Below are 13889 nucleotides of genomic sequence, written 5' to 3'. Positions count from 1 at the left end.
TTACAAAAATGAATTTAACGTTACATTTCAAATCAAATTAATGAGATCGCACTCACTCACACACGAGCTAAATTCTTACGCCTAGGAAAAACACCTTAATTAAACTCTTAAGACTAGGAAAACGAAAAGAAATACTGGTCGATGAATGCTGTGTATTACCCAATTCAAAGGTGGGACCTTGGAGCTGTGGTCTTGTGGAGCTTGGGTTGACCTCTCACACTGCTGGAGCACAGAACCTCTCTCCGTCAGAGCAAACACTGGACTGACTAAGTCGTGGGAAAGAAATGGGAGCGATAGGCCGCATTTTTAAACGGTCGAGTGAGCGAAACGCGCCCAAAACAAATCGCTCAGCGGAAGCGCTAATGTCTCACACAGAGACGATCACGTATGACAATGAAAAATTGATTTGACAAAGCTTCTGTCCGAATGAGTGGTTAACTGAACGATACACAGTGAGGTTTCCACTAATAGTTCGTGGCTTCTCACAAAAGGGAAATGTCGCGAATTTGATTCGTGACATATATCCCTGGGGAATGAGCTTTAGGGGGGAGTATAGATATAGTGGGTTATATGGAGCCACGGGTGTTGTTTCCCACAGTGGGGTGGCATCTTAGGGTCCCAGACAGTGCCAGTCTGCATGACCATAGATATATATTTTTTTATATATACCGTGGCAACACCGAGAACCCTGCTAGTATTCTATACTTAGGTAACAGGCTGTCAAGTCTGTCCAGAGCTATGACTTATTCAGAGAGGGAGTTGTCAGGTCCGGCTTTTATAAATCTGAATTTTCACGTACATTCTTCTTGTGTGATTACAATACACACTAAAGACCTCCTTTATTTAGTAATATTCTGTGTTGGTGACAATCATCTAGACGCCCAGGTTCCTATGACTCGCCGTCAGCTAAAAAAATCGTCGTCCCTCAGTCGGAATACAATACTTGAGCTGTCTCGGCCACGGGACGATTAAGTGCACCAATATTAATGGTGTTATTCGTAACAATCAAAGGTTCCTGTGACTCGCATTGAGCTCAGTAAAATCAGTCGCTGTCAGCAGACATAGAATGCTAAAATTGTTCTAACCATGGAATGGTTAACGGTACAAGTATTTATGGTGATTATATTAACATTCTCGGCTTCCCCTGACTCATTCTCAGCTTTGTCCCTAACGTGGCGGACTTATTGGTGACGATATTAATAGCCTCAGGCCCTCCAAATGTTGACCGTTGGCTGTCATATTATTAAATGCTTTACTCAGATATTTTTTCGGTTTATTGTCGTTGCTCACAGACATTTTTTTTTTTTCACATTGGTGATTTTTTTTTTTTTTTATATAGTGAAGAGGTTAAAGAAAGCTATATCTAACCCCTTCAGCATGAAAAGAATCTCCTCAGCTGCATAAATTCGTCTGAAGGTAGCAGGAGTATAAAGCACAATACCTGATCGCAGGTAAGAAGTTAATCTTAAGCGTGTGAGTACTACATTCAGAAAGACAACGTTCTGAAATATCACTGTCGTTCTCCGAATACAAGGCGCCGAGGAGATTGACCCCCATGTCATATATTTTATTTATTTATTTATCTATTATTTCCAGGTGACATTGCTCAGCTTATGAGAGACTTTATAACCGGAGAGGTTATATACACTCCTCATTACCTACCTCACTAGTGGCGTACCTGAGGGGGGGAGGGGGGGTCTGTTTGAAACTGCCCCCCGGGCCCCCAATTGAGGGGGCCCCCAAAAGCCTTAAAAATTTATAAACTTTTTTATTAATATTTTTAAAAATTTATATATTTATCATCCCGACAATCCCGGCTGAGATATTAGATAAGTTTTGAGATTTAGGGGGGCTGGGTTCTTTGCCGGGCCCTTCCTCCAGGAGGAGGGCCCCGCAAAGAACCTAGTCCCCCGGGCCCCCAAATTTCTAGGTACGCCCCTGTTCACTACTAGAGCGCTTTGCTGAAAAGAATGTAGTCTTTTGGCGGCAGCAAGATTATAATGCAAATGATGTATGTGGAGCGAAGCGATTTATTCATCCTCTGTGCTGGATGCCCTTCTTCAGTGTATTATTATCATTTTTTTTTTTTTTTACGGCATTTCTCTTTCCAGTGAGCCCAGGAACATCTTTTTTCTTCAGTATATCCCAGCCATCTCCTTACAATGCTGTTCAGTGTTGGATAGATCTTTCAGACAGGAGGGGTTAGATAGAGCCTTAATAAACTCCTTCGATACGAGAGTCCTTCTCTGTTTGAATAACGTTCTTCTAGCAGCCACAGTAAGTAAAAAAGTACGTCACAAATCAGAGAATTAATGCAAAAATGAAGGAACGAAACTCTGATTGACGGTAAAATTAGCCTTTTATCAATAAACAAGTGGCATTTTCCAGATCCGTTCAGTTCAAGATGCCAGGGTGGAATTCTCAGCCATATATACGTTCGATCCCCTCTCGTAACTCAATTTTTTTACTGCAGGAAGGACAAAAACAATGCAGACCCATCCTATGCCTCATGTTCTTCGTAAAAATGCAGTTGATATTACGAGAGCTCATATCTTTTATATTTATTTATTATTTATTATTATTATTATTATTATTATTATTATTATTATTATTATTTTTAGGGAGGACAAGGTCAGTACATAAAATCCTTGTCTGTTATTCTCTAATGTAAATGCATTTCATAAGTTACGACAAGGAATCGATCGTGTATTCGAAAATGCCGCTGCTGGAAGCAAATAGTCTTATTATATTTTTTTATATTACAAGCGGCCATTTTCAACTTTGGAAATATTTATATTAGTGCACGAATTAATGACTGTGACAGCTAACCTCCATATCAAAAACTGACCCATGAGGTAAATATAACCATTTGGGAGTATAGAAAATAAAATGGAAGAATTTATGCCTTTATGCCAGAAGAAGGAAACAAAGGCTGATTAATGCAAGAGGGAAGAAACAAAGGTTGAGAGTCACATGAACTAGCCAGTAGCTAAATCAGTGCTGGTCGATATGCCCTGATCAAGTGACTGGAGGTCGTAGGAAGAGTTCAAAGCTTTCTCTATAAATCATTCACTGGGATGGTCGAGCGTAAGTGTTTTATTCTTGCTACCAGAGGACGATTTTATTGAGGCGAAATCATTTCTTGACAGCTAAAGAACTGGATAATTGCTTTCCTCCGATTATACATATATTTTTTCTATTTTCAGACGATTTTATTATGCTAGGGAGAGACTTTTCTGGCTGGAGGGATTAGATACTGCCTTCATTAAATCCTCCAGTATAATAGATCTCTCCTTAGTCGAATGCAGGAATCTGAAGGTAACAAAAGTATAATTAATAGGTACGTCCTTAGACTAAAGGAGTTAAAATCTCTCGTCTATTGAATATCTAAAAAAAAAAAAGTAACAAAAGCAGTACCGAAAGAGATAAAGAAAAAAGGGGAAGCACTTAGGGCACTGAGCTCCCGTAATCTGCTGGCCTTGGGAGTTTTCAGCATCTTCTCTTGACTCTCTATTTCTATGTAGCACCGTAATATTCTCTTGCATGTTTTTCAAGTATTTAGAATAAAAACAGTTTACTTCAATAAATATAAGTAAGTTTACCGCATCAAGCAATAAATTGGAAAGGAAAACGTGTTACGAAGCCTCCTTAGCTGACGAGAGAATGGACTAAGTAATGGGAATGGACACAGACAAAGATAGAGACAGAGTGAATCATATAAGAGCGAGAATCAGAATCACTGAGAGAGTCAGACAGATCAAGTGACCGATGGTGTTTTTGTTCCGACCATCCCCTATCGGAAAGATGTTAAGAGGACCTGGATTCCAATATATCGACTTACTGATTAATTCTCTGGACTCTCGCCAGTTGGCTTCATTTTCTTCTTTTTCTGTAGGGCCTTCACCAGGGAGTCTTCCAATTAATGTCGCCATTTCTGAGCAGCCACAATATAAAAAACCTTCAACCTTTCATAAGATGATGAGTTTCTTAATCTGCGTTGTAAGATATCAGGTACACGGGAGCGGTGTATGCTATTGTAAATAGTGTGTCGGAGACAACGTTGAATCAAACCCCTCATCACGCCCATATCTACAACGCACATTTTGCCTGGGTGTACTACTCCCGCCCCGTCCACCCATCACTATTCAAGCCCTTCCCACCCACTGCTTCCCACCCACTTCACCCTTTTCTCCCTCTCCCCGCTCACGCACACAGACACGCACTGACTATGTATGATAAACATTTAACTTACACGTTCCCATTGCAACACTGGCCATCTGCACAGGGTCTACTTGTCCCGCCCTACTCCAACACCCACACCGACTTACCCCATTCTGCCCACTTCCTTCCACCAACGCCATCTACTGTACTATTTGCTCATCCACCTTTGACCTAGCACCTTACCAGCCTACCTTCACAGTGTACAGTACACTTCCCTCGGCATATCACTCGGTGTGCCTGCCACTAACCCAGCCTATCCCGCCCACTTACACTATCCATTAATGCAGTAAAGAACGTATACTCTCTCTCTCTCTCTCTCTCTCCACACACACACACACACACACACACACACACACACACACACACACACACACACACACACACACACACACACACACCACAACACAACACAACACAACACAACACAACACAAGCGCAGAACACATATGCAACAAGTACACCCATCGTTCCAGCGGGTTACTAAATTACACAATCCCTGCATAAAAAAAGTCTCCCCAACAAAATCATAAAAGAGCAGCAGGAGGAAGAGCGGGGACCTGCCTCGGTGGCCCTGTGCTCCCCCGGCCAATTTACCCAAGGATATGAAACACTGTCCTTTCTCCCTGGGTACTGGGGACCCATTGAGGTTATTAGTGCCAGTGGTTGTGTGGTGGTGGTAGTGGCTGTGGTAAGAGGAACAGTGGAAGTAGTAGTTGTGGTGGTCAATGGTATTTTGCCTGGTGATGGTAGTGGTGGTGGTCGTAGAAGGAGTATTGGTAGGGGTACACGTGGTACTAGTGGTTTTTGTAGTAAGAATGATGGTAGAGTTACATGTAGTAATGGTAGCAGTGGTGGTGGTGGTAGGAACAGAAACAGTAGTAGTGGTGGATGTGGTGGTAGTAGTGGTGGAGGTGATTGGAGCGGTGGTAGGGGTAAAAGTAGAAGTGATGGTAAGAGTGTCTATAGGGATATAAGTTACAGCAGTGGTGGGATGAGTGATGGTTGTGGTAGTGATAGTAGTGGTTGTCGTAAGAGTGGTGATAGAAGTGTAAGTAGCAGTGTAGCAGTAATAGTAGTGGCAGCCTCCCCGACATACACATAAAGCCGATCACAGCTCAAAAACTACAAAAAATACAAACAAGAGCACCTACATTTATAACCCATACTCAGTAATACACAAGGGATAGTTGAACTGAAACAAAACCAGTACAGATAGAACTCAACTTTTAAGCACAGGAATTGTTTTGCTGTACATAATGAACAGTCACTTTTAATTAACATCTTAAAATTTTATGCATAGTTCTCCAGCAGCCTATAAGCATCATGCCACGGCTTCTGTACTAAAAAAAAAAATAAATAAATAAAGCAAACTTGCTTACACACACCGCCAACCACATACTACCCTCATCTTCAACACACACACACACACACACACACACACACAATAGCAAGGTGGCAGTCCGCCAGCTTTCAGCTCCTTCTCTCCTTCATCCTTTCCAACTCTGTATTTCCCCAATCACTCCTCCCTCCCCCTCTAAAGAAATAATAATAATAATAATAAAAAAGAATGTCATGATGGTAGTTGGAGTGATGACGGTGATGATAATAATATGGGTGGAGGTGGTGATAGTGGTAGCGGAGATGGTGATGGGAACGTAATAATGGAGTAGGAGTGGTGGCGATACTAAGAAGGATGGTAGTGATCACAGCATAAGAGGAATAGTGATAGATGGCAGAGCAAAAGTACTCGTGCTAGTGGTAGCGATGGTTTGTAATAGTAGTAAATAGTATTATGGTTATGACGAGAAAAAGGTTTTCGGCGAAATTCTTTGTCATGATTGTTTTTGTTTCTAGTTTACCCGATACAACGATTGTGCCCTGTTGATATTTTTAAAGTCTGGTTCTTTCTCATGCATTATTATTATTTTTTGTCGTGCACAAGCCCGGAAGGGTCCTACTGCAACCCACCTGAACCTAGCCTAACCTTAACATTTAACCTAACCCAGCCGCACTTCAGCTTAGATACCCTTACGGTTATTTGGCTAACATTGGATTGATTGACAGCAGACCCTCGTTCAGGATTTGGTAGGACTCTAGAATCGTTTGGAACTAGTAGTACCAGCAAGCAATCACCCGTTCTTAAATTATACTTTAGTTATGTATGTGGTAAAACAGGAAACAGAAATAACTAAACTGTAAAACTCCATCTGGTGATGTTCCCCAAATGGTGACTGTGGTGGTAATGCTAGTTACGATATATAAGCAGCAGTAGCAGCAACGGCACTGGCATTGGCAGCATTATTATCGTTATTATTTATTACCTCCCTTTCCTTGGGGGAAGCAGCCTAGGTATATAGATAGAATTTATTATTATTAGTAGTAGTAGTACTGGTAGTAGCAGTAGTAGTAGTAGCAACAGCTGCAGTAGCAGTAGTAACAGTAGTTGCACTGTAACTGCAGCAGTAGCAATAGTAACAGTAGTAGTAGTAGTAGCTGCAACAATAGCAGTAGCTGCAGCAACAAAAGTAGTAGTAGTGGTGATGGTGGTAGCAACACTGGTGGTGGTGGAAGTAGTAATGGTACTGTTGCTGGTGGGTAGTTGTACACTGTTGGTAAAGTGATGATAGTAAAAGTTACAGTAACCATGGCAACCAATCTTCACATCATTATCCCATCATCCTCTATTTTTACCCTTACCATCTTCCTCCACCTCCTCTTCTGTCACCCACTTATCATCATCTTCCTCCTCGCTCATCACCCTGCCCGTCTTCCTCCTCCTCCGCATCTGTGTTCTCCTCGCTTATCCCCGCTGGTAATCTTTCATTTTATCATCCTGCTTGTCTCTCCCATTGTCTTCCTTCTCTTCCCCTTCCTCCTTGGCTGTCCTTTACCTCCGTTCCATCTTCTTCCTCCTGACGTCGTTCTTCCTTTTCCTCTCTCGTGGCAAGAATAACAAGAAAATATGGCTGAACAATACTCGTACGTTCCTCTGATCTCTGAGCGACCTGTTGTTGATCAGATTAAAAAACTCCCCTTCTTACTTCTTAGGACACCGGTAGGGAACTTGAGAAAAAGAAATATTGCGTGTTGGTATTTCTTAATATTATTTGTCATGCTGGAGAAATATGCACATCGGAAACACAAAATATTTAGATGAGCCGCCCAAAACTGCGCGGTGAATAAAGGCTTTTGGCTTACCTTTTGTTTACCCCCCAAAAAAAACAATAATAAACAAAAGAAAACTTTTTTTTTTTAATTACTTTCACCCACCTTTGCCAAGACACCATTCGTAATTCCTGGATCCATGAATCATTACTACAAGGGACATTAAAATTTCCTATCATATGCAGTGAAGTGATTCCCAGTTACTTAAACACAGCCAGAAGGCAAACTGGTATGGATTCTGAGTATTTTCTTTTTTCTGTTTTCCTTGTATTCTCCAGAGAGGGATGAACAGTCCTACTTTTCGAGTATGTTGATGTCTCTTGCCGGTTTTGCGTGATGTAGGCTATTACAGACAGAAGACAGACACGAATCTCGGATTGCAAAATTTTATATATATATATTCTGCAGTCCATCTATATTTATATCTATCTATCTATCTATCTATCGAACTATCTATCTATCCATATACAGTATATAATAATATACGTAATAATTTTAAATTTTATATATGATAAAATTTGTATGTATAATATATATATATATATATATATATATATATATATATATATATATATATATATATATATATATATACACTGTATATTATAGAAGTTATAAAAGAACAGAAATGGAGGTGGGCTGGCCATGTAGCAAGAATAAGGAATAATCGATGGAGCAAGAGGTTCACTGACTGGACACCAAAAGATGGTAAGCATAGCAGAAAAAAGCCAGACAGGAGGTGGAGGGATGAGATAGAGAAATTTTCAGGGAAAACGTGGCAAAGATTGACTCAGTCAAGGAATTCGTGGAGAAGGTTGAGGGAGGCCTTCGTTCAGCAGTGGACTTGTAATGTCTGATAATGATGATATATATATATATATATATATATATATATATATATATATATATATATATATATATATATAAGCAGTGGACTTGTAATGGCTGATGATGATGATGATGATATATATATATATATATATATATGATGATATATATATATATATATATATAAATATATATATATATATATATATATATATATATATATATATACCTAGGCTGCTTCCCCAAGGAAAGGGAGGTAGCCGAGACAGGACGATTCACTCTCCATTTACTCATCCATTCAAACACATTCATTCGCATCTTAGCCCCAAAGGGGAGAACGGACAGATCCTCACTGCACCACACCGCACAAGGGTCAACTGCGCAATGCAATCAGTGACATCCGCAGCAGGGCCCGACAGCAGAACTGGTTTACCCCTGCCACATCATAATAGACCCATCCCCTTACCCGCACCTGACCTGACTAGCTGATCAGACCAAATGCGGGAGAATATCCCCTCAGGGCTGCGTCATCACTTATTCATTCACAATTTCTCTCCATTTATTTCTGTCACGCACAGCCACTCTTCCTTGCTCAACAGACATCCCTCTCGCATCCAGCGCTCTCTTCACACTGTCCATCCATCCTATTCGTGGTCTTCCCCTCAGCCTTACACCTCTCACATCAGATCTAGTTATCTTTTCACCAATCGCTCATTATCCATTCTCTCCATATGCCCAAACCATTGCAACACCCTCTGCTCAGCTCTACCAGCCATCTCCCGAACAACTCCAGTTCTCCTTCGCACTTCATCATTTCGCACTCGATCCATACGCGTCACTCCACACATACTCCTCAGACATCTCATCTCCATTACATTCAAACTTTTCCTCTCTGCTACACCCATATTCCATGTTTCGGCCCCATATAATGCAGTCGGTACCACAACACCCTCATGCAGCCTTCTCTTTACATCCATTCTAAGCGAACGACATTTAAACACTTTTTTCATTCCTCGCAGCACATTTCCTACTTCATTTATTCTAAACTTCACTTCTGCATCTATTCTTCCATCCACAGCAACATGTGACCCTAGATATTTAAAACAATCTACCTCCTCAAGCAACTCACCATTCAAAACTATATTCATCCCCCTACCATCTATCAACCTCGTACACTTCATCACTTTACTCTTATTCTCATTTACTTTCAATTTCCTCCTTTCACACACCCTTCCAAACTCCTCTACCAACTGTCACAATCTCTCCTCTCAATATATATATATATATATATATATATATATATATAGAGAGAGAGAGAGAGAGAGAGAGAGAGAGAGAGAGAGAGAGAGAGATGGATAGATAGATAGATAGATATAGATATATAGATAGATAGATAGATAGATAGATATATATATATATCTATATCTATATCTATATATATATATATCTATATCTATATTTATATCTATATCTATATCTATCTATCTATCTATCTAGCTATATCTATCTATATCTATATCTATATATATCTATCTGTCTATCTATTTATCACTATATATATATATATATATATATATATATATATATATATCTATATATATATATATATATATAATAAAGGGTACGACTGGTGCTTCTTGAAATTTATTGTTTTTTCCAAATCATATTACTTTTTTTGTCAAGTGTCTTGACCATAATAGCGGTAATGGAGAGTACCGTGGTGATAGGGCAATGTTTACCTGTCTCCATTCAGCATAACTGATTTTGTTTGGTAGTCGAGCGGACGACTCTGGCCTCCAATACGAAATTTCCATCTTCATAGGAACATAACACATTTTTGTTGAGTGGGTAATATATTTTGTTCTATATTAAGCACATACATAAGATATTGTAAAAAATAAAATATACTCGTATGCGTGCTGATATAAGCTTAATTTAGGTACAGTACCAGGAGTAGTCGTGAGACACCCCATTTCTGTGATTTTCAAACCCTTGCTGTGTTTTATTAGTGACCTTCTATAATTATTGAGAAGCAGGCAGGTAACTCCTATCTCTGCACTGTTTTTTGCAGCTTGTAGACCACTTACAGTACAATTTGCAAAGCAGACAGATAAGACTCGGAATCTTGTCACTGAATAACATGCTCTTATTCAAAATGAGAAGACTGAATAATTCCCAAGAGTCCTGTCTCACAAACTTCCGTGGTTAGTAGAGAATAACTGCAATGATTTGGGGTATGGGAATCCAGAAGAAAACATCATAAAACGTGCTCCTCTTATGTGTTAAAGGTCAGTGGCGAGGTAGCTACGAGGCGTCGCTCTTAGAGGTGCTTAGTCGACCTGATGCTATACTGCAAATTTGTAATGCTGTACATACTTTTCTGCATGATGGTAGCTTTGATTTGATGATGATCATGAGTTAAGAGGAAGCCTTTTCACTCAGTACATAAACCCTTGTATCGTAGTTTCGTGTTACCATGGTTGGATTCCACTCACCTTCTCAGAACTCGTGAATTTGCCTGTGAAAACTAAATAGCCTGAGGCAAACTGGTAGTGAAACTTGAAATGAGGCCTATAGCTGCACGTGACACACTATGAAGATATTTGGAGACACGCTTTCAGTAAATATTTCCATGAATTCAGAAAATAGATATTTGTTTATTTACAACAAAAATAGTAGAGTGCTATGGACAATCTCAATATAGTTCTTCGCTAAATGTTCATAATTTATGCAACAGAATGGTACAGTGCTGTTCAATAGGCAATTACAATTGATATAAAATGATTTATCATAATGCGGGGACAGATATATGCTATCCTACCACTCTGATTTTGCACAAGCAGACTTTTAATATATTGTCACAGGACAGGGGAAAATGTAAGATAAATCGCAAAAGATTGGGCATAAACCACATCCATCCATCCATATATATATATATATATATATATATATATATATATATGTGTGTGTGTGTGTGTGTGTGTGTGTGTGTGTGTGTGTGTGTGTGTGTGTGTGTGTGTAGAGCCAGCTAAACCCCCCAAACCGTGACACCATTCAATTTGGGGTAGCTTATCTTATTTTATTTTTCTGGTCAGTGTATTCTCAGACTTCTTAAGGAATATTTCTAAAGAAATGCTGCAGGAAGGGAGAAATCTGCCCAGTGGTGTAGTTTCCACTAAACGACATAAATAGTATAATAACAACAAAAGTAATAGACCTGGCGGCTTGTATAGGTTCTCGATAACCGATTTTCATAGCCAGTGATGCGGAAAAGAGACCCAGCCAGACTTTAACCACTGGATTTTTAATATTATTATTAATGTAACTGGCAAAGAGGGTCGGAAAAAACTTACCTTCTGCCCTTTATTATGAATTGTCTCCTCGAAGCTGAATAAAACCATAGCTGTAGCAAGTCTTAAACTCTTCAACGTGGGGACGTCATGTTTAATATATTCTGGGTGCTCTACAAGCAAGTTTATTTAGCTGAAGAAAGACCTTTGTAACTGAAAAGATTAAAAAAATATCAGATCTTTCATTGCGATGGCCACATACAGGATGGCCAATACATAACACTGCGAGGTGATCTTTTGTGTTGGATGGAGGGCTTAGCGTTATCAGTGTCTACCCTGCATCACGTACTTGATTTTTACATCCCACAACGATTTTTACCGTATGCAGTGTCTGTTCCAATAATCTACTCCCATTGGCTCACCCATGCCCACGCCAACAGACTGAGCCGTCCTTACAACACATCAAATACCCAGAGCGCTATTTACGGCCCACTCTTTATTCCTCATCTTTTTACTACCGCCAGAACATTTATTTAGCTCAACAAGAACATCTCGTAATAAAAGGGTTAAATGAAAGGACATAATAAGGCAGAGGCCAATGGATTTTGTTACTATGTACTTTAGTAAGAGTGATCTGGCATTGTTAGCAAAAGTAACAACAAATAATTCATTTTACTGACGGGAGTAAGGCCCGGATAGTTTATAACATGTAGATTAAATCAGAAAATCTTAAAGCAATGTAATCAGTAATTCCTGCATTTCGATGACATTTTTATATAGGGAAGCATCTACAGGGATGGCCCGGTCAGTCAGTTACACCGTATGGATTTTCATACGGAAGGTGCCTCACTAGGGAATCCTTATACAGTGCTTTTCTTAAGCTCTCTAAGAAATTTCACGTGCAAGATGCTTCCCTGTAGCGTAGTCCAATAGGGGGCTTCACTTTAATTCTATAAGGATTTTCACACGCAAAGTGCTTCTCTTTAACGAAGCTCCATCTCGTGCTTCACTGTAGCGAAGCCCCATTTGATCCCACACGTATTCAGGATTTCTGTACATGCTGTTGTGCTATTGCCGAGGCCAGAAGAATTGCTGTAGCCTTTGGTAAGATCTCTGGTAGTGAAGGAATTATTTGTTGTGTTTCACCAAATCCCTTTTAGAGTGACAACATATTATCCTTTCCACCTGCAGACTTTTTTAACAACTGTAGAACTCTCACAGTGAAAAAGTTTGACCCATGTATCTACCCTGTGCACTTAGTACTTGATCTTATTGTGTATGAGAATATACTGTAATAATCCTCATCGTCATCGCCATCATCATCAGTCAGCATCAGTCATCAATCAGTCATAATGTCATCGATCATCAGTCAATCAATCAATTATCAATCATTCATCAAAAAGTCAGTCATCATCATCAGTCACTCATCAGCCAATCATCAGCCAATCATCATCATCCATCATCTTAAATTTCATCATCATGACCTTTTTCCCTATCACTTAAAGACTGGAAGAGGTAGAAATCAGAAAAAAGGAGACAGAATAGGAAAATATGAAAATTATCAACAGCGAGCCGTGAGGAATAGATCACAGTCATTCAAGCCACATTATTCTGGCGTCATCTCATTAGCCGAACCGTCTTCACATTTTTTTTTTCTTTATAGGCGCTCTTCTCGTATGCCTGCCTGATCATGAATTCAACTACTAAATTAAATAGGAAGTTCTAAACTCTTGTCTTGTACTTCTCCGCACAAAATTCATGCAGTAACTTAATAATAATCGGACCTCTTCAAAGTCCATACTTCGCTCTCTTAGTGGCGTCCATACGTGTCCTCGAACAAGCGTTGACAACACACATCTGTGACATCTCGCAACAAGTTTGTAATTGGATGAATGTAGGCAGCAGTATTGGCCAGATATATACAAACATGCTTTAGTGTTGCTTCGAACTTATTGGCAGCAGAGGTGATGCGATAAGTTTGTCCGTACGAGACAGCTGAGACTTCATCATGATGTTACCAACATGATCTGAACGCAGCTGTTTCGAACATGCTTGCAGCTTGTTCGTTTCTTGCATGTAGCCAGCACTTACTGGAGCACACGTGTGGACGTGCCCTTACACACCCATCATACTGGAAATGGTCAGAGAGAGTGTATGAGCAAGGTCATTGCTAATACTTCTTTGTTAATACAAGGTGTAAAATAATAACTTATTCCGGGGAATATTATTTTAGTTCCCTTTGATTAATGAAAAGTATGTTGCAGTTTCAGAAGCATAACACTTAAACCAACAGACTTCTACTCGTGTGCTCGAGTCACTGAAGCCGATGGGGGTGACTCAGAAGTGAGACTCAAACGAGTTAGTGTTCCACAGACGTTCAAGGAG

This window comes from Coenobita brevimanus, chromosome 38 (genome assembly GCF_032717465.1).
Source record: "Coenobita brevimanus isolate Jiangsu-jjx chromosome 38, ASM3271746v2, whole genome shotgun sequence".
Classification (NCBI taxonomy): Eukaryota; Metazoa; Arthropoda; class Malacostraca; order Decapoda; family Coenobitidae; genus Coenobita; species Coenobita brevimanus.
This window is presented reverse-complemented; position numbering follows the sequence as displayed.